At 42.1% G+C, this 23,074-nt stretch overlaps 1 protein-coding gene across 1 annotated transcript in view; it reads right to left on the bottom strand.

The window, feature by feature from the left end:
• PDGFRB (platelet derived growth factor receptor beta) overlaps positions 1 to 23,074 on the bottom strand; it is a 221,729-nt gene that overhangs the window by 163,670 nt on the left and 34,985 nt on the right. Inside the window, exon 2 of the mRNA XM_089682130.1 lies at positions 15,051 to 15,141. The gene's annotated coding sequence lies outside the window, so the exon portion shown is untranslated. The remainder of the gene's footprint in view (positions 1 to 15,050; positions 15,142 to 23,074) is intronic.

A 23,074-nucleotide genomic window follows, 5' to 3' on the forward strand; every position in this document is an offset into this window, starting at 1 on the left:
TGTGCGGTGCAGATTGAAGCTCAGGTTTCACAGCTAATTGATACAGTAGTTGTTTAGTGATTCATATCAAGTTTACATCAGGTTCAGGACAGGATTAGCTCAGGAACTTATTCTGTTCACACATATGAGGTTTAGAAATGGTTCCCATAGAAGTAGCCTCTAATCCGCACCTGAACCTGAAGGCACTGAACAGAAATCGGACATGACTCTTTTTCAAATCGCACTGAATCCGCACCTAGTACATCAGACATATGTAAGCAGGCACCAAAGGAAGCAATGTTTCTTCACATGTCATGCAGATTGAATGCGTTTCAAACCACATCCAATCCGCATATATGTGAACTGGGACTCCAGCGAACCATTATCCAAAAATAGAGAAAGCTTGGAACAGTGGTGAACCATCCCAGGAGTGGCTAACCTACCAAGATTACTCCAAGAACACAAGGAATGACTCATCCAGGAGGTCATAAAAAATCCAGAACATCTAAAGACCTACAGGCCCCACTTGCCTCAAATAAGGTCAGTGTTCATGATTCAACAATAAGAAAGAGACAGGGCAAAAATGACATCCATGGGAGAGTTCCAAGGCAAAACCCACTGCTGACCAAAAAGAACACAAAGGCTCATCTCACATTTGCCAAAAAACGTCTTGATTATCTCCAAGACTTGTGGGCAAATAAGCTGTGGACTGATGAGACAAATATTTTTTGGAAGGTGTGTGTCCCATTACATCTAATGTAAAACTAACACAGCATTTTATAAAAAGGTGGTTGTGGTAGTGCGATGGTCTGAGGCTGCTTTGCAGCTTCAGTACCTGAGCGACTTGCTATAATTGATGGAACCATGAATTCTACGCTCTACCAGAAAATACTGAAGGAGAATGTCGGGCTATCAGTTTGTGACTTCAAGCTCAAGCACACTTGGGTTATGCAGTAGGACAGTGATCTGAAACACACCAGCAAGTCCACCTCTGAATGGCTAAAAAAAATAAAACAAAAATAAGGTTTTGTAGTAATCTAGTCAAAGTCTGGACTTAAATATGATTGAGATGCTGTGGCAAGACTTTAAACAGGCCATTCATGTTCAATAACCCTCCAATGTGGCTGAATTAAAACAATTCTGCAAAGAAGACTGGGCCAAAATTCCTCCACATCCATGTTAAAGACTCATTGCCAGTTATCGCAAACGCTTGATTGCAGTTGTTGCTGCTAAGGGTGGCACAACCAGTTATTAGGTTTAGGGGGCAATTACTTTTTCACATAGGGCCAGACAGGTTTGGACAGCTTTTTTCCCTTAATAAAAGAAATCATCAAAAATGCATTTTGTTTTTACTTGGGTTATCTTTGCACAAAATAAAAATATGTTTGATGATCTGAATCATTTCAAGTTTTACTAAACCCAGGACCCTGCATTCACTCTATCTGGTCTTCCACAGTATGCAGAACATGGAAATGCAATTATTTTAGTAAATAGAAACTGTTAAATACCTTTTCTCATCAGCAGTCTTGTGACTTCTGTCAATGTTCAGCAGAGCACTGGTTAAAGCTTGTAGGAGTTTTCTTTCTACTCTAGGAGGATGCAGGACCCTGCCCACTATCTGGACAGTGCTGATTGGCCCTGTGCTGATTACATGCACTCTCTCAAGAAAAAAAAAGACCTCTCTAGCAATACACACCAAACTGAGCATGTGCAGAGTGTCTCCACACAATATGTCTTATCAGGGGATAAGAGGGGGGCACTGGAAGAAGGGGATAATCAGAGAAGAGAGGATCAAACAGCATTTATACACAATGCAGAGGATTAACCCCTTAGGTTCCACAGTGAGTATATCAAGTATGCTTTACTGCATACAGAGACTGATTTTACTGTTGTAGGATTAGTAACACCTTAGGTGTGACAAATATGCAAAAAAATAAAAAATTAAGACGTGGGCAAATACTTTTTCACAGCACTGTATATTATGCGATTTGAAGATGATGAATTTAGAGCGGTACAAAGAACTAGCCTATTGCCACATCCTCAATCTGCTGTTCTAAATTGCTTGTGCCGACAGACTGTTCCCTACAATTTCTAAAGGGAAATATTTGACAGACAATTCAGGCACATTACAGGCAGCAGGCCAGAGGAAGATACAGGTAATAAGAATGTATACAGTACATACATCTTGCTTATCAGTTTTCAAAATACTTAAGTGTGGTTGACTTATATTGCTTTAAATTCTATTTTGGAAATGCTTTTTGAGTTTATTCAAAGTTGACAAAGGTGCATTTGACATGCAGTTGACCTCCTTCTGATCACAATTTGACCTTCTTCAAACTGGTTTTGGATCCCTATAGACTTGCATGGGAATGCAAGAACCGAACATAAACATGTTAACACAGGCCCTAAAGTACACAGGATGGACAGACTGAGATAATTATTCTCAGAGACTCTTTGATAAATGAGGACCACATTCTTTGTGTAATCCTAATGTAGGTATTGTTCATAATGTTGCCAAACTATTCCTGATATAAAAAAAATCCCATTAGGTTCTGAAGTTTTTCCTTATGCTACATGATCTCACAACAGGGGCGGACTGACAACTCATGGGGCCCCCCGGGCAATAGGGGATCATGAGGACCCTGTGTCCTTGCCCAAACTCAAAAAAGAATATCAAAAAGGTACCAGGGGTATCTCATGGGGCCCCCTACTGACTCAGGCCCTCGGGCAGTGCCCGAGTTTCCAAATGGTCAGTCCGCCCCTGTCTCACAATACGTCATATAGTAAGCTCCAAGGAGCAGGGCCCTCAAATCCGTCTTGTATTGAACTGTATTGTTGCTGTATTGTCTCCCGTTATATTGTAAAGCGCTGAGCAAACTGTTGACGCTATATAAATCCTATATAATTAATAATTAATATAGTGCTTAAAAACAAAATAAACATACATTAGATACAGTAATAGAGCTGTATCCTGCAAATATATATTGTATACATTAGAGACCTAATAAATAAGAATTCTCAGACGTGTTGTGGTTTGTTAATGTTCTCTTGTTTGTCCTCAATGTGAAAGGATGCAGAATGAAGTTTCCTACAATTAGGCATCATCCTTACTGCAGCAATTAAAGAAAACATCTTGTAGTGTGGGAGGCTTCCTCCTCTCAAATCCTCCTCCAAACATTTGGATAGAATTTCTAAGCCATTCCAGCAGGATGATTTACTGAGAACGTAATAACTCACAAATGTGTCTCAGAGATAGGTCACTGCCCATCAGGGAATACAGCTACAGAGTGGATGGAGGTCTGCTCAACCAGTGATCACAACATGTGAATACTTAGTCATATGTCTGTCTCCTGGAGAAGCTGTAGAAAAGAGGTCTGCAGTGAATAAAAAAGAGAGGTCTGCTAACAGAAAAAAATATGTATGACATACATTTCAGGTCTTATTTACTAAAGACATGGCTAAGCTGTCAATGAGTTTATTCTCATATGCTGGTTGCAGTAATGCTGAATGAGATGGTGGATGGCTCCTCTGCTGTGCAACAAGCGTCAATCAATAGGATGTCTAGGGAGGCCAAGAAAACCATTGCACACGTCCATTTACATATGAACTCGTACACATTTACTGGGTACGTTTACAGGACACAGAAGAATACACAAAGCATATAGCATTATATTGTTACATAGTCAGGTTGAAAAATGTCCACCATGTCCAATAATAAAAAAAAACAAAATAAATACATTGAAAATTTGTATATACAGAACCCTAAATCCACAGCTGATCCAGAGAAAGGCAAAAATATTGCAGTGGAGAGCCTGATCGAGCTTCCTCAGCAGTCAGTGAGCATTGGAGGGGCAGAGTAGAGAGCCGATGACTGACAGTCACTGCTCTCTACTTCAAGAAGTCCAAGAACTGTGCGATCAGTGATCATGAGATCGCTCAGTTCTCAGGCTTAGAGCTGCCGGGGGATGGCTACAGCATCATACTGATGCTGCAGCATGGATGTAAGTATGAATGTTTGTTTTTTTATCTACCCCAAACTTCTCCTTTAATCATTGTTTGATTTTAATAGCCTATTCCAATGTCTCTACTACCACTTCAGTGGTTCGAGAAAAAACAGGGATGGTTGTACAAACATTAAATTTGGTAAATAATTGTGTTATTTGGAGTTGTGACACTAATACAATCTTGTTTTTTTGCCCCCCTCCCTTTGCCCGTTCACAGAATGCCTTGTATTTTGTGAATGGTTCGCAGAATACAAAGCATTCCGTGAATAGACAAAGGGCGAGGGGAGCAAATGAATGATGTTATGGCTTCCATGTATGATACAGCTCTCATAGTCACAGGGGATAGGAAGTACAGTTGCAAGAAAAAGTATGTGAACCCCTTGGGATTACGTGGAGTTTCGCATGAATTGGGCATAAAATGTGCTCTGAACGTCATCTAAGTCACAACAATAGAAGAACACAGTCTGCTGAACATAATACTAACAAACATTAGACGTTGCCATGGTTTAATTACACATAACATGTAAACATTCAAAGTGCAGGGAGGAAAAAGTATGTGAACCTTTGGACTTAATAACTGGTTGACCCTCCTTTGGCAGCAATAACCTCAACCAAACGTTTCCTGTAGTTGCAGATCAGACCTGCACAACGATCTGGAGTAATTTTGGACCACTCCTCTTCACAAAACTGTTTCAGTGTAGCAATATTCTTGGGATGTCTGGTGTGAATCGCTCTCTTAAGGTCATGCCACAGCATTTCAATCGGGTTGAGGTCAGGTCTCTGACTGGGCCACTCCAGAAGGCGTATTCTGTGCTGTTGCAGCCATTATTTTGTTGAATTACTTGTATTCTTTGGGTCATTGTCCTGTTGCATCACCCATCCTCTGCGGAGCTTCAATTGGCGGACAGATGGTCGTACATTTTCCTGCAAAATGTCTTGATAAACTCTGGAATTCATTTTCCCATCAATGACAACAATCCGTCCAGGCCCTAAAGCAGCAAAGCAGCCCCAAACCATGATGCTCCCTCCGCCATGTTTTACAGTGGGGATGAGGTTTTGATGTTGGTGTGCTGTACCTTTTTTTCTCCACACATAGTGTTGTGTGTTCCTCCCAAAAAACTCAATCTTGGTTTCATCTGTCCACAGTATATTTTGCCAGTAGTGCTGTGGAACATCCAGGTGCTCTTTTGCAAACTTCAAACGTGCTGCAATATTCTTTTTGGACAGCAATGGCTTCCTCCTTGGTGTCCTCCCATGTACTCCATTCTTGTTTAATGTTTTCCTTATTGTAGATGTGTCAACAAAAATGTTAGCATGTGCCAGAGATTTCTGTAGGTCTTTAGCTGACACTCTGGGATTCTTCTTTACCTCATGCAGCATTCTGCGCTGTGCTCTTGCAGTCATTTTTACAGGACGACCACGCCTAGGGACAGTAGCAACAGTGCTAAACTTTCTCCATTTGTAGACAGTCTGTCTTACCGTGGACACATGAACATCAAGGCTTTTGGAGATACTTTTGTAACCCTTTCCAGCTTCATGCAAGTCAACAATTCTTGATCGTAGGTCTTCTGAGAGCTCTTTTCTGCGAGGCATGGTTCACATCAGACAGTGCATCTTGAAACCAGTAAACCCAAAACAGGTGTGTGTTTTTTAAGGGCAGGACAGCTGTCAGCAAAACATCCAATATCATCACACTGATTGGAGTCAAGGTTGGCTCACTCCTGGCTCCAATTAGCTCTGGGAGAAGTCATTAAGCTAGGGCCTCACATACTTTTTCCTCCCTGCACTGTGAATGTTTACATGTTATGTGTAATTAAACCATGGCAACATCTAATGTTTGTGTAGTATTATGTTCAGCAGACTGTGTTCTTCTATTGTTGTGACTTAGATGACGTTCAGAGCACATTTTATGCCCAATTCATGCAAAACTCTACGTAATCCCAAGGGGTTCACATACTTTTTCTTGCAACTGTATATCAAGGGCTATACTATCTGGCCTTAGAGCCAGTTCACTCAATAATTTCTGCATTCCTAATGCGTTTCTGCATGTGTGTTTTTGATGCATTTTGGTGCATTTTATCCCCCTTTTTATTTTTCTTCATCTCAATTGTGCACACGTGCATTCCGGTATGTTTTTGATGTGTTTTGCCACATTCCAGATGCTTTCCATACAGAAAACATGCAGAATGTTCTACTTTTGATGACTACACTGGAACGCACTGCACCGAAACGCAACCAGCCCTTACTGAAAGTGCAAATATGAAAGGAATAATACAGCTCATGAGAGTTAAAGTGGTTCTAAAGGCATTAGGATAAAAAAACCTTCTGGGTGCAGCTCCTCCCTCAGCCCCCTCCTTATACTTACCTGAGCCCCATCTCGCTCCAGCGATGTGCATGAGATCCACAGCTCTCCCAGGCCTCTCTCTCCTTATTGGTTCACACAGCAGTGGGTGCCATTGGCTTCAGCTGCTGTCAATCACAGCCAATGAGCCAATGAGGAGAGAGCAAGGGGTGGGACTGAGCCACACTCTGTGTGTGAATGGACAATGTCCATTCACAGGAGCAAGGCATGGATGCCCTCAGAGCAAGAGGTCTGCTACTGGAGGCACTGGGCAAGGAGGAGGAGCCCCACCCCACTGTCGGGGGACTCAAAAAGAAGAAAATCGGAGATGCTCAGAGCAGGTAAGTATGACATGTTTGGGGTTTTTTTAATACTCCAATCTTTAGAATCACTTTAACTCAATCCTTCCATAGAGTCATGCTTTAAAGTTGAACTTTAGCTAAAAAAAGATAGGATAACAAAACTAGCTTTTGTTGCAATATCCCATGGATTTCCCCTTCAGTACTTTATTTGCCAATAGATGGGCAGCTCAGTATTCCATTCCCTCTGAACCCAGATCATCCTGGAAGCCTCCCAGCTTGTTACTGTACAGTGAAAGGAGAAACAGCAGAGTGATGAACTCGCTCTTCTTTCTCCTCCTATCAGCATACTTTTTGTCAGCACAAGAACTAATTGGCTACTTGTGCTGATTCGTATTCTCCCACTCCAGCTCTGCTGTACAGGGACTGCAAGAGGTTGATACCAGGGAAAATACAGGTACTGGCACTTAAATTATGTATTAACGATTACAGAGTTGCATTAATTTGCATCTTTTATATCTGCTTAGAGTCCAGCTTTAAAGGGTAACTGCAGACTATAGTATCCTATCCCTAATCCAGCTAAACAATACAAACTCTCTGTAGGACTGAAATTAGAGTGTGGAAAGCATGAGCATGCACATCTGACAAGATTTTGCATAGTGGCCGTGTGGTGCTAATTTTTGTCAAAATGTTGTCCATTTTGATCAACTGCTAATCTTATTGCTACAGCTATGAATACGTTGGTTGTATATGAAGGTTTTCATGGTGAGGTTCTGTGATTTTTATGTTAAAAACCAAACAAAGCACCACATTGAAACTCTTGCACTCAAGTCACCTAAGTCAACCCTGACTTGCGTCTTCATAAATTATTTCTGTCAGACTTAAAACCTTGATGGTGAGACCAAGCCATAGCAACCACAGTACGCTAAGGATTCTGGGTAATGGATAGACAGTATTCGCATTCTGAGATGTGTGAGTACATTTCAAATAAGGTGGAAAACAAGGGATTACCTGGCTGTTTGCAGAAACACTAATTACTCTATTACTTCAGCCATTTTTATGGTGCATTTTCTCGTGCTGCTCAGCAACTAACATTTAGACAGCAAAAAAGTGAGACGCTCTCAGACCAGCAAGATAACGGTATATGGCAGCAAAACTATTTGGAGGGATCATTTATTCAATTAAGGAAACATATCAGTGTTTTTGAGGAACTGTTTGCACTAAGCATATTTTCCCACATTAGGTTCCCACCATTAAGTCAATGCAAACTTTGTAAAATAATGGAAATATCTGTTCCTCTGTGGTACATGAAGTCCCTTGGGTTTACTCAGTAATGAAGTGGAAAAACCTGTGATGATGTGAAATATGCAGTAGGGACCATGGTCTCTGACAAAGTGATGGTCACACCATGCAAGGCATATAGTCAATCCTACGCATTGCTCTTCCCAAGCTATATCCCCTAAGCTGAGTACCCAACCTCTGCATTTTCCCATCACTTGACAGTCTTTCTTGTGCTTCTTCTCTATCACTACTTACATTGACGTTTTACTCTTCACTTTCTAATTCTCAGTTTAGCAGTTAAATATTTTATATATATATATATATATATATATATATATATATATATATATATTATATTACCAAAAGTATTGGGATGCCTGCCTTTACACGCCCATGAACTTTAATAGCATCCCACTCTTAGTCCGTAGGGTTCAATATCAATATTGAGTTGGCCCACCCTTTGCAGCTATAACAGCTTCAACTCTTCCGGGAAGGCTGTCCACAAGGTTTAGGGGTGTGTCTATGGGAATGTTTGACCATTCTTCCAGAAGCATATTTGTGAGGTCAGGCACTGATGTCGGATGAGAAGTCTCCACTCTAATTCATCCCAAAGGTGTTCTATCGGGTTGAGATTAGGACACTGTGCAGGCCAGTCAGGTTCCAATACCCCAAACTCACTCTATGTATTTATGGACCTTGCTTTGTGCACTGGTACACAGTCATGTTGGAACAAGAAGGGGCCATCCCCAAACTGTTCCCACAAAGTTGGGAGCATGAAATTGTCCAAAATGTCTTGGTATGCTGACGCCTTAAGAGTTCCTTCACTGGAACTAAGGGGCCAAGCCCAACCCCTGAAAGACAATCTCACATCATAATGCCCCCCTCCACCAAACTTTACACTTGGCACAATGCAGTCAGGTAAGTACCATTCTCCTGGCAACTGCCAAACCCAGACACGTCCTGTGGGTTTCCCTTTGTATCCCAAACAATTCTTCTGGCAGTTGTGGCTGCAATCTTTCTTGGTCTACCTGTACTTGGCTTGGTATCAAGAGGTCCCTGAATTTTCTACTTTTCTTCTTTTCTGATCTTCATGGCTCAGTATCTAGCCTAGTCAGTGCTTCCACGTAAGAGCTAACAAACTCATTGACTATTTATACACTGACACTAATTGCAATTTAAAAAGCCACAGATGTGGGACATTAACCTCTAATTGGCATTTTAACCTATGTGTGTCACCTTGTGTGTCTGTACCAAGGCCAAACATTCCAGGGTATGTAAACTTTTGATCATGGTCATTTGGGTGATTTCTGTTATCATTATGATTTGAAAAGGAGCCAAACAACTCTTTGATAATAAATGGCTTGATATGATCCATTGGCACTATGGCCCATATGCTTGATATTAGAAATTCTGTATATAGCTTTACAGAGCAGACATTGCACAGTCCACATGTGCTTTCCTGCTTCTTTCACTGAAACCAGGAAACAGGAAACTATTCAGAGAAAAGACATAGCATTTACCATAGATGCGGCACAAACTTATAAACACTGCCATCTACTGGTTAAAGAATACAACTCTACTGAATACTGATGTAGTTGTTGCACAAACTACATGACCACTGTATTCCAACATGTGAAAACCTTTTTCCATAAAATTTTCTTAACTAATTGTTACAAAGTAGATCACCAGGTCTTTCTACAACCCTCCCCTTGGTCTGGGACTGGCATGCAGAATGTGATAGCATATGTGCATAACCAATTGGTACATATATATTAAGGCCCATAGAGTACCTGGAGGAAACCCATGCAAACACAAGGTGGATATGCAAACTCCATGCAAATAGTGTCCTGGCTTAAGTACAGACCAAGGACCCAGTCCTGCAAGACAGATGTGCTGACCATGATGCCACTGTGCTGCCCCTATATTTATATACTAACTAATGTGTAACCGTTCTTTAGTTGGGTATTTCAGAATTGTTATATTGATTATACAAAACTAGCCTATGAAATATTGTTATTAATGATCTATTGTTGCAATTTTATGCTTTCAAACTAGCTGTTTACCATGTTTTGGAGGGTGGGGGATAGTAGCTGGATCAGCTAACATGACTGCCGGGCGGAACTTCCACTATTTTAGGTGGTTGTCATATTACGTTCTCCCGTAACGCGCCTCCGCGTACCCCACAGGCCGTGTTGTGGCACAATCTGTGACCTGCTGTGTCCACCGGACGCAACGGATGACCAATCAGTGTACCAGCAGCTGCCGGTATTATGTGATTACTGTGACCAATCACAGCAGATCACATGACAATTGTACAGAGTGGATGGCTTTCATTCATGCCATCCATTGTGTACTATTGTGTTGATCTCTGTAATTGCTCACAATGATCACATGGTACAGACAGGGCTAATCACAGCCCATCTGTACCATGTGATTAGCTATGGCCAACAACAATGGTAAACAATGAATGAATCAATTTCATTCTGTAAAAATGGTTGCAACAGTGAAATTCACTGGTATAAGCAATCATAATGTGTAGAATAAAAAATTCTGATCACTTCCCCAGAGTAGTACAATGTTACTATGGTAACACTGTATTGCTCTGGTCACAGTGTGTTAAAAAATTAAATTGAAAAAAAAAAATTATTAGTGTCACCAGTCAGTGTCCTTGATCACCACCACACCAATTATATGATGACGCTGTACTGCACTGGTGACAGTATGTAAAAAAAAAATAATGTGAAAATGTATTTTTTTTTTATTTCAACTTCAAAAAACTTGCCATGCCTCTTACTGAATACCTTGGACTATCTACTTTCCAAAAAAAGATAATTTGGGGTATCCAGGCATCTACAGGCCTCAATATATCAGGACTGATCATTTTTCAGATATATATCCCATAGTTTGTGGACTTTATAACTATCCTACAGGCTAAATAATATACACTGATTTGGGTTATTTTCACCAATGAAATGAGGCAGAATACACTTTGGCCTACATGTATTTTTTAGGAAGAAAATTAAAATAAAAACAGTGGTGATTAAATCCCACCAAAAGAAAGTTCTATTTGTGTGAAAAAAAGATAAAAACTTCATATGGGTACAGTGTTGCATGACCACGCAATTGTCATTCAAGGTGCGACAGCGCTGAAAGCTGAAAATTGGCCTTGGCTAGGAAGGGGGTGAGAGTATCCGGAATTGAAGTGGTTAAATGTTTTATTTGCATATGGAAGGCTTTTGGGGAAACTTTTGCAAGATTTGTAAAAAATAAAATTGAAGCTTATTTTGCAGACATAGCGGTTACTTCAAAAGAGGAGATTAAAACAGTTTTTCCCTTTTATGTCCAGTTTGACAAAAATATCTTCCTTACTCTTTAATTAAAAAACAAGCAAACAATTTCTTAATTACTGATTTCATTTAGTATGATATACCTAGATAACTACTTGTCAAACTGTCATCACGTTACAAATAAAGATTTGCAATGGAATTTGAAAAAAGTTTAGATTTCATTAAAAACACCTGTAATGACAATGTGAAAAATTCAAGTGTATATTGTTACAGGCAGCAGCTATTCTATGCATTGGCTGACCTCCATGTAACCTTGGATAGAACACTGTCCACTCAGCACCCTGAGGAAGGAACCCTGTGTTTCTGCTACTATGGGCGTATGGAAATCCTCCCTCGAAATTTGGACAGTTTCACTCCTTGCTGCTTTTGTTTTGTCAATATAGGAGGATTAATGAAAAAAAAAAACCTGAAGAATAGAGGTGTTGACCACAGTAACCAATCAAGATCCAGCTGGCTTTTTTTTCCAGTACATGTTAAAAATTGAAAGAAAGCCCATACAGACAGAAATATAGAGGATGCCTTTGCTGACCTATCTTTCTGTTAACGACAGCTTCCTGCTTGTCATGCTGAGACAGGGAATTCAATGTTTTCTGAGTCAATGACCCCAAAGAAATGTGCAGATTTGGAGTAAAGTGAAGTTTTCAGGCCCAATTAGGTCTAGGCGTTTGCCTGCAATAGTCTTATGTTGAGCACCCCCGAAAGAGCCTCTGGTTATAACTGAGTCCTTTCCCCAAAATAAGTGCACACACAGCCAGACATACAACATTTGCTCCATTCCAATGGCTTGAACAGTATTGTCTACAGGTGTCTTTTTATGCTTTTATTGCAGAATAACTTGGATGGGGTGAAGGGAGCATGGGATACCCCAGAACTTGCTGAACTGACTTCTATGAGGGCTCTTCTCTTCACATCGATCTGCACAAAAAAAGCCCCACACGACTCTCTACTGACTGAAAGGTGCCTAAGATTTGCTTTAAAGAACTGAGAACTGCACACAGTTACTAAGGCACAGCACTTAGGTAATTTACTTACAAGGCCACAGGAACATCAATTAGCTCCTTTGAATATAAACCAGGAACTCTTCAGTGAGGGAGACAAAGACATACACTTTTACAGGACAGTTGGACACTCTTCCTCCAGATTCCACCGGGTACTGTTCAGTGAGCTCACCAGACCCAAATGAAAATCCTCCCAGACAAGATACTGAGAATAGACCCCCCCCCCAGCTTAAGCAGCAGCTGGGACCTCGATGACTCGAATGGCACCTCTAACAGCCTGCCCCAGAGGCAGAGAATCTGCACAGGGGTCTCCTCTTGTGTGGCTAAACCCAGGACCTCACAATGCCCAAGGCCTCTGAATATTTATGGGTTCTCCAGCCACTTACTGGACACCCCTCTTCAAGGCTTGGTTGGGTTCCCATAAATATTCTAGCTGCCTCTCTATTCTTCCTCCCACTGATTCTGGATTCCTCTACAATGCAAGGGGAAGAATGCAGGTCAGCAGCGTGTGAGACACTGATCAAACTTAAACAATAAATCCCTGCTTCTCTGATTACAGAGGAGCTAAGCTATGTTTACCTAGAAGCCTACACTAACTAGGAGGGTGCTACACATCTAGAGCAATAGCTGCTTTATGTATGTAACACTACCCCCTTAGGAGTCGCTGAGTTGTGGATCCCCCTATAGACCTGCACAGCCAGGCAACATGCACTTTCTTCAACACTTGACAATTGGAGACAGTAAACAGTCCTTGAGCTTTTTTTTTTTTTTTTTAAAGGGGTATTGAACTTGGATGGGGTTGAGGGTTGTATGGAATGCCCAAGGAACTGTGAACATGAGGACAAATCTCCTTAGCAACTATGTTCAAGTCCATAGACAAATAGTCTCTCCTTAAAGAGCTCTCCAGCCCTTCTGGTATACCTCCTCAGACCCCAGATGAATCCTTCTCTTCATTCAGCTGTCTGAGGGAATCCTGAGTATTCAGAGTCAGAGTCCCCTGAGTATGCACATCAGCCCCTCCTCACCCCACCCACTGCCTTCTAGAAAACTTTCAAGCTTCTAGTACAGGGGGAGGTATTAGAGAACTGACCTGCAGAGCCCTCAGCCCTGACTTAAAGTTACCTGGCTGACTCATCCTAGGCTGACTCATACCAGGCTGCTATCCAGCCTCTTACTAAAAACCTAGCTATCTCCCCTTGGCTAACTAGAGGGGCGCTACACGTATATAACCATCTGCAGTTTTATTATTGACACTAGGGGCCATTTACAACAGATGTGCTGGCAAGCATTGATCCATACATACAGTACATTGGGCAATTTTTTTAAGTTGGAGTTGATGTGTGCTGCCCTGAGATGAACAAAGAAAAACATGCCCTACATTTTTCCAGTGCAACATATGTAAGCACACAGCAAAATTCTTAAATGTAAGCAATGCAATGCAAATAAATCTTACAAAAGATAAAACGAAAGTAAAAAAAACCACAGCAAAGCAGCATGCCAACACTCATCAATGCACGTGTTTACATGTACTGGACTCACGCATTGTGGTGTAAATTGACCCATCTACTAACATCTACTGCTGCCTTGCTATATACAGCTTGTTTGCTACTACCTACAATAAATATTGGAACAGCCTGGTAAAAATACATCCCACTGTGCTTGTGATGGTGCTGTAATCTACCATGTTATATACTGCTGCCTTGTTATATACAGCTTGCTTACTATTGCCTACAACCCATACCTTGACACCATTGGGTTAATGCACCCGAAAATGCGCTCAATTTTCTGATGTGTTGGGTGCTATTAAGAAGTAACCCATGCTTCTGATAAAGAGCAGCACGTTTTGTCTGCGTTTGAGGGAGTTTGTGCATGCATTCCCGAGAACAGGGTCTAAAAACATTTTGGTTGTATTCATTTGGTAGTTCATTGTTAAATGCGTCTGAAATAATTTGAATTAGAACGTATTACTGAGAACTGGTGTTTACCATGGAAAGCAATAATCCCTGTGATAAAATATTTGCATCTTGTGCCTTGCAACATGGAGTATAGCTCACATTCATATAAAGATCAGTCAAGTAAATGAAATAGAAAATTAGGCTGCTCATTAGCTTTTCAATGCAACATCAAACCTCAAAACGCAAACATCCTATATTTAGGGCCATATTTAGACATCAGGCAGCCCCTGGCACACTTGAATGATGTTGTCCTGTTGTAAAAAGCTCATCCCCTTGTATCATGCACAATAAAAACTACAGCTGGAATGTGCTAGAGGAGGCAAATGCTGTCTGCTATATATTCACTATTACTGTATAACTGTACAGACCAGCAAACAGGACAAGCAAGTGAATATTTCATGTTTCTGGAACTATAAAGTCTTCCGACTCCTCTCAATATACCCTCAACATTCAATTAATATGGTGACTTTATCCTAGATTGTAAGCTCCAAGGAGCAGGGCCCTCCTAACCCTCTTGTATTGAACTGTATTGTTGCTATCTTGTCTCCCATTATATTGTAAAGCGCTGAGCAAACTATTGGCGCTATATATTTCCTGTATAATAATAATAATAACAATAATATGTCCAGAGGTGAACAGAATGATCTTAGGTTGTGAATTTAGAGGTTTGGTGCTGCCCCCCCCCCCCCCCCCCGCAACACTCCTGAGTTAAGCACATAAAAGCTGTAAGAAGCTTGTAAAAAGACACATGTACAAACTAGCCTGTAAACTCAAGGCAAAAAAAAAATGAACTGTGAATTTTGATTTTTAAATGCATCTTAACCATCTGCAGGTATTGGTCCTTACCTTATTTTGTGCTGTGGCAACTCTTCGCCTTCAGTTAGCTGTCAGTCATTAGTCACACAGGCCCTCAGAGTTCGACAAAAGGGAATGACAGCTGCAGGAAAGAAAAGCCATGGGTCATTGGAAATTTTGTGAAGCTGGTTTTTAAATCTCAGAATTTAAAAAGAACCCATCAGGACACATGTGGAAGCGATCATTGATCACTTGTTTTTTAAACTTTATGCCTTTATCTTTACTTCATCACGTGACAAGACTCCAGAGGCAGATTTACTCTTAGGCGTTGAAGGCCAGTGCCAACAGATGATTGATGCATGGTTATCAGCCAGCGCTACCTACTTATTTACTCGATGTCAGAAAAAAATTTAATCAAACCTATTTATAAACTGTTAAGCCAGCTATACATGGATGAAAATTCGACCGGTTCAGCAGGGTCCGGATATATTTTGATTCATGTATGGGCAAGGAGGTTATACAGAAGTTGAACTACCAATCGACTTCTGTACAACCACCTTGTTGGATTTTCCCTCTTGATCTGCGCTACAGGCTATAGCCGCTCAGAGTATTCTAATGGTGGTGAAGTTTCCCCACTGTCAGAATAAATAGCTTAGCATGTTAGATTGCCCCATCCTCATCGAGTGTGTGGATGGGGAACTGAGTCAGTTTTTTCATTCAGCCCGCTGGTTGACTCATCTATGGGATGCCTTACAGTATTCTACACAAGGTTACAACCAGCAAGGCAATCCAAATTTCTGTGAAGAAGAAGTGATCGTAGGAGGTGTTGGTGTGAGTGCTGAAGATGGTCTACCTACAGGCTCCAGTGACGGAAAACTGTATGAAGTAAAGCAATGATAATGATGACAGTCCAGGAGCTCAACATTAGCAATGGCTGGTCCCATGCATCTCCTGATTTATCCCTTATAAAGAGTACACATTCAGCTGGTAAGCTTTTATATTACAAAATCGCCCAATGACTTCAAACAGATTACAGGCACTGCTGCATGTAACATATAGTACAGTATACAGAGTGCAGAAACCAGGTGTATGAAATATACTGCTACTTACAGTGATGGTCATCAAGAAGAAGAACACCCTCTTACATTGATAGCCAGTGAGAGGAAAAATGTCTCCTGATGATTGTAGGCAGCAGTAAGATTGCCTCTTTCCTTGGTGGTCACCAAGTGTTAATATGCCCCTTTAGATTGTTGATCAATGAGAATAAGTATTCCCTCCTTTCATTGGTGGTCACTGAGAGGAAGTATTCCCCCCTCACATTGGTGGTAACTGAGAGGAAATACTCCCACCTTATACTGGTGTGGTCACTGAGAGGAAGTATTCCCCCCTTATACTGGTGTGGTCGCTGAGAGGAAGTATTCCCCCCTTATATTGGTGTGGTCACTGAGAGGAAGTATTTCCCCTTACATTGATGATCACTAAGAGGAAGTATGCCCCCTTATACTGGTGTAATCACTGAGAGGAAGTATTCCCCCCTCACATTGGTGGTAACTGAGAGGAAATACTCCCACCTTATACTGGTGTGGTCACTGAGAGGAAGTATTCCCCCCTTATACTGGTGTGGTCACTGAGAGGAAGTATCCCTCCCTTAAACTGGTGTGGTCATTGAGAGGAACTATTCCCCCTTACATTGGTGATCATCGAGAGGAAGTATTCAACCTTATACTGGTGTGGTCACTGAGAGGAAGTATTCCCCCCTTATACTGGTGTGGTCACTGAGAGGAAGTATTCCCCCTTTATACTGGTGTGGTCGCTGAGAGGAAGTATTCCCCCCTTATACTGGTGTGGTCACTGAGAGGAAGTATTTCCCCTTACATTGATGATCACTAAGAGGAAGTATGCCCCCTTATACTGGTGTGGTCACTGAGAGGAAGTATTCCCCCCTTATACTGGTGTGGTCACTGAGAGGAAGTATTCCCCCTTTATACTGGTGTGGTCACTGAGAGGAAGTATTCCCCCCTTAAACTGGTGTGGTCACTGAGAGGAAGTATCCCCCCCTTAAACTGGTGTGGTCATTGAGAGGAACTATTCCCCCTTACGTTGGTGATCATCGAGAGGAAGTATTCAACCTTATACTGGTGTGGTCACTGAGAGGAAGTATTCAACCTTATACTGGTGTGGTCACTGAGAGGAAGTATTCCCCCCTTATACTGGTGTGGTCACTGAGAGGAAGTATTCCCCCCTTATACTGGTGTGGTCACTGAGAGGAAGTATTCCCCCCTTATACTGGTGTGGTCACTGAGAGGAAGTATTCCCCCCTTAAACTGGTGTGGTCACTGAGAGGAAGTATCCCCCCCTTAAACTGGTGTGGTCACTGAGAGGAACTATTCCCCCTTACATTGGTGATCATCGAGAGGAAGTATTCAACCTTATACTGGTGTGGTCACTGAGAGGAAGAATTCCCCCTTACACTGATGATCACTAAGTGGAAGTATGCCCCCCTTATTCTGGTGTGGTCACTGAGAGGAAGTATTCCCCCTTAAACTGGTGTGGTCACTGAGAGGAAGTATCCCCCCCTTAAACTGGAGTGGTTACCAAGAGGAAGTATCCCCCCCTAAAACTGGTGTGGTCATTGAGAGGAAATATTCCCCCTCACATTGGTGATCATTGAGAGGAAGTATTTCCCCCTTAACTGGTGTGGTCACTGAGAGGAAGTGTTCCCCCCTTAAATGGTGTGGTCACTGAGAGAAATTATTCCCCCGTTACATTGGTGATCACTGAGAGGAAGTATTCCCCCCTTGCATTGGTGATCACTGAGAGGAAGTATTTCCCCCTTATACTGGTGTGGTCATTGAGAGGAACTATTCCCCCTTACGTTGGTGATCATCGAGAGGAAGTATTCAACCTTATACTGGTGTGGTCACTGAGAGGAAGTATTCAACCTTATACTGGTGTGGTCACTGAGAGGAAGTATTCCCCCCTTATACTGGTGTGGTCACTGAGAGGAAGTATTCCCCCCTTATACTGGTGTGGTCACTGAGAGGAAGTATTCCCCCCTTATACTGGTGTGGTCACTGAGAGGAAGTATTCCCCCCTTAAACTGGTGTGGTCACTGAGAGGAAGTATCCCCCCCTTAAACTGGTGTGGTCACTGAGAGGAACTATTCCCCCTTACATTGGTGATCATCGAGAGGAAGTATTCAACCTTATACTGGTGTGGTCACTGAGAGGAAGAATTCCCCCTTACACTGATGATCACTAAGTGGAAGTATGCCCCCCTTATTCTGGTGTGGTCACTGAGAGGAAGTATTCCCCCTTAAACTGGTGTGGTCACTGAGAGGAAGTATCCCCCCCTTAAACTGGAGTGGTTACCAAGAGGAAGTATCCCCCCCTAAAACTGGTGTGGTCATTGAGAGGAAATATTCCCCCTCACATTGGTGATCATTGAGAGGAAGTATTTCCCCCTTAACTGGTGTGGTCACTGAGAGGAAGTGTTCCCCCCTTAAATGGTGTGGTCACTGAGAGAAATTATTCCCCCGTTACATTGGTGATCACTGAGAGGAAGTATTCCCCCCTTGCATTGGTGATCACTGAGAGGAAGTATTTCCCCCTTATACTGGTGTGGTCACTGAGAGGAAGTATTACCTTCTTACATTGGTGATCACTGAGAGGAAGTATTCGCCCATTTATACTGGTGTAGTCACTAATAGGAAGTATTCCCCCTTACATTGGTTATCACTGAGAGGAAGTATTCCCTCTTAATACTGGCGTGGTCACTGAGAGGAAGTATTCCCCCCTTATACTGGTGTGGTCACTGAGAGAAAGTATTCCCCCCTTATACTGGTGTGGTCATTGAGAGGAAGTATTCCCCCCTTATACTGTGTGGTCACTGAGAGGAAGTATTTCCCCCTTACATTGGTGATCACTGAGAGGAAGTATTCCCCCTTTAAACCCTTATACTGGTGTGGTCAATCAGAGGAAGTATCCCCCCCCTTACATTGGTGATTGCTAAGAGGAATAATTCATTCCTAATACTGGTGTGGTCACTGAGAGGAAGTATTCCCCCATTATACTGGTGTGGTCACTGAGAGGAAGTATTCCACCCTTACATTGGTGATCACTGAGAGGAAGCATTCCCCCCTTAACTGGTGTGGTCACTGAGAGGAAGTGTGCCTCCCTTAACTGGTGTGGTCACTGAGAGAAATTATTCCCCCGTTACATTGGTGATCACTGAGAGGAAGTGATCCCCCCTTACATTGGTGATCACTGAGAGAAATTATTCCCCCCCTTACATTGATAATCACTGAGAGGAAGTGTTCCCCCCTTACATTGGTGATCACTGAGAGGAAGTGTTCCCCCCTTATATTGGTGATCACTGAGAGGAAGTGTTCCCCCCTTATATTGGTGATCACTGAGAGGAAGTATTCCCCCCTTATACTGACGTGGTCACTGAGAGGAAGGATTCCCCCCTTAAGCTGGTGTGGTCACTGAGAGGAAGTATTCCCCCTTATACTGGTGATCACTGGTGATTACATTCACAGTCAATGTAAGAGAATCCTCTCTTACATTGGTGGTCAGCTGCATTCAAAACAGTCCTATACTTTGGTGTCATTGGTTTGTATGGCCCCTGCACTGGTGATCAAAGGGAGGAAGATTGCCCCCTAAATTGGTGGTCAATATGAACAGGTACTTCCCAGCATTGGTGGTCAATAAGAGAAAAAAAGCCCAGGATTAGTGTTAGAGACTACTTAGCTAAGACAGAAGAGAAATACTCTAAGTATGTATACACAGACATCGGGTGTGAGATGGATCCACCAGACATTGCCTGCAACAAGCTTGGCATGCCTGACCTGGAGAAACAAGCAGGAGACCCAGTGCATGTACCCTTTTTGCCTGGGTCTAGCAGCACCCCTGATGGTGACCAAACATAGTAACTATAAGAACCCAGCACAGGACAAAAAATTTGATATTTTCCAACACATAGACAATTGTAGCAGCTGTACACATAGACAGAAAACAACTTTGAATAAACAACAATAGAACATGTTACATTTACTGAAGAACAGGACACATACAAAAAATACTAATTCCCACGAGAGGGAAACCAAGTCATGCTTGACTCATAGTACATAGCGATCTTACAATGAGTTCTGAGTAATCTTACTATTGAATTACAGCTGTGACACATTACAAGTTGCTTGTTATCTGCAGTTCTGCCTAATTACTGAGCAATATTAAACTAAACTTTGATTGACAGTTCCCCCAGTTATCAAAGAATCCTTTAATATGTCCTAGCTATCTATAAACACAAACTTTATACTGACTGATTTCTAAATAAGAGTTTAAAGATCATGTGAATAATATTAGCACCGTATGGGGAATAAAAATATCATATGTTTGGTTATCTACACATGGCCTGCATTTCGCAATACTTTATGTTAACTGTATAGGAGAAGCTGGAAAGTACAGTAGTTGCTGAATCACACATTTTACACAGCCACTAATGAACCACAGCAGAGCATGAAATCAGTTTTTCCATAAAAACAAAGCACGATTCCTAAAGGCTTTGTTCCAGGAATAACAGGTTTAAGCCTTGGAGTGTGCCCAGACAATTGGTTCCCCTAATGGCTTGTCCAGATGGGCAAAACTTTGTTCCCCTCTTGTTTTAGTGTGTCATATGCTTATAGCTTTGATCTCACGTGACTACACAGTTAGAGGGAGTGACCAGTAGCAGAAGCAAAGAAAAACACAATTCCTGCGGCATTCTTTTCCATTTAAGCTCCTGTACAGCAACCTGCAGTAGATTTGTGATGACTTTAAATGGGTTTTAAGAGAGGCTTTCTGTAGTGTGGACATGTCTCGGGAAACAGAGACTCAGGAGTCTTTCTTGATCTTTATCAAGCCCTCATCCAATGGTGGCTTTAGGAACTGGTGCTGGGAGAGGTTCTAACAATCGTTGCATGGTTCCTCCTTGGACTAAATAACTATAAATCACAGTAGTGACGCAGGGGACTTTAGGGTCCTTTTAAGGGATGTCCTGCCTTTTTGGTTGCCAGGAAACTGGCTTGTTTTTACAGGTATTGAAGGATAGGCTATATATAGATAGATGGAGCCTAGACAGGAGAATTTGGCTCTTGGAGTGAGTGGAGAAGGGTTGCCCATTAAAATTAGCTAGAAAAGGGGTGTTACTTGGGAGAGTCAGGCCAGAAGTTTTCCCTACTAGTGAGATTAATTGAGCACCAGAGTTAAGCAGCAGTGATGGGCCAAACACCCTTGTGTTCGGTTCGCGGTTGAACGTTCAAACCCAATGAATGTTCGACCACGAACATCAAACTCAATGCAAATCTATAGGACTCGAATTTGTAAATTCAGAAGGCTTAAATGCAAGTTATTGGCCATAAAAGGAGTATGGAGTATGGGAACTTGAGTACTGCCCTGAGGGACATGAATCAGGGAAAAATGTTTTTTCAAAAAGTAAAAGGGCAGTCATTTTTCATTTTCAGTTAAAAAAAAAAGAAAAAGAAAATTTCCTTTAAATATCATGCCTGGGGGGGTCCCCTTAAACTACCTGCAAAGTTGCACATCTGTATAATGTATAGAACCTGCTGCAGCAGGACTGACATTTCCTTTAAAAATTTACATTTTTATAAAAACCCCCCCCAAAAAAACAGCGTGGGTTCCCCCCCAATCCCTACCAGACCCTATAAAGGGGGGGGGGGAAAATCAGGCACCACCCCTCCCTGCGGCTTACCAGGCCATGTGTCCTCGGCATTGAGATGGTGTCCGCAAGCCGATTAGGACAAGGGCCTCTTCCCCACAACCCTGGTCCGGTTGTTGTGGGGGTCTGCAGGCAGGGGGGCCCATTAGCATCAGGGTAACCCTTTAATTAAGGGGGCACCCTGATGCTGCCCCCCCCGTGAATGAGTAAGGGGTATTTGTACCCCTACCTATTCACTAAAGGGTTAAATTTAGAAGAAATAAAGATGCCAGACTTTTGAAAAAAAACTTTAATTGAATAAAAAAAAATTGTTCCATCGTTGTAATCCATTGTCAATCACGGCGTCCAGCGTTGTCATGCCACCACCGACTCTTTGAAATAAAAAAGAAAAAGTTGCCTGCTGACCCATCTGCACCCGTCGAGCACTCGCTGCAACCTGACATTTGCTGGTCAGATGTAAACAATTTGGCATTGTTTTGACCAATCATGGCTCTCACAAACCTTTACCGTTTGTGTGTTTGGTGAACATACAAGCGACTGATGTGCAAGTCGAACTTACGGTCGACTTAAACATCAAGCCCATCCCTATTAAGCAGTAAAATAGAAAATGTTTGCCTTATAGGGTGAACCTTGTGCCACTGCACTGGAAAGGTTTCTGTTTGATACTGAAATGACTGTGGTGTTTATTCTCTACTGGGGTAAAGTTTAAAGTTTCTTTTACCCAAACTTGATTGGACATTCTTTTGTTTATCGGCTGGGGGACTGAACGGTGAAACATGTCCATCAACAATGTGGGCTTTGTCTGAGCAGTGAGGAGTGTCCAGTGTCTGCCATGTGTCCTAAGAAAAGGTAAAAGTGAGTGCTCGTACACTTGTGGGCTCTGCCCAGGTAACCTGGGCCTAGAATCCCTGTGCCGTGTATGTTTGTGGGAACTAGAAGAAACCAGCCTATGGACTGTGAAGGCTTGGAAAGGAACTCCCCGCTGGTGATTGTTCCTTTGTTGGTAGAGTAGCTCATGAGGCTAAAATGTTAGGTCTCTGACCACTTGTAACTGGGAACAGCCTGGAAGTCAATGGGAGTGTGATTGTCAGCTCTGCCCTTCTGGTAGGTCCACAGTTGCCAGAGATCTGTGATACAGTGAAGATTTAGAGTAGTATTGAACTCTCCATTTTTTTTTCCAGCTTGGAACACTGGGCACAATAAAAGAAATGATCCCTAGTAAACATTTTTTTTAAAATGCTTATCTTAGCAGTTTACAAATTACAATGCTGCTGGCTCCTGCTCTCTCAGTCCTGCTTCCCTGAACTCCCCATGTTCAGAGGAAAGCTTTACCAGTTCACAGTGCAGTCTGGAGTCAG

This window comes from Staurois parvus, unplaced genomic scaffold, assembly GCF_062004578.1.
Source record: "Staurois parvus isolate SC_StPar_1 unplaced genomic scaffold, SC_StPar_1.0 ptg000286l, whole genome shotgun sequence".
Taxonomy (NCBI): Eukaryota; Metazoa; Chordata; class Amphibia; order Anura; family Ranidae; genus Staurois; species Staurois parvus.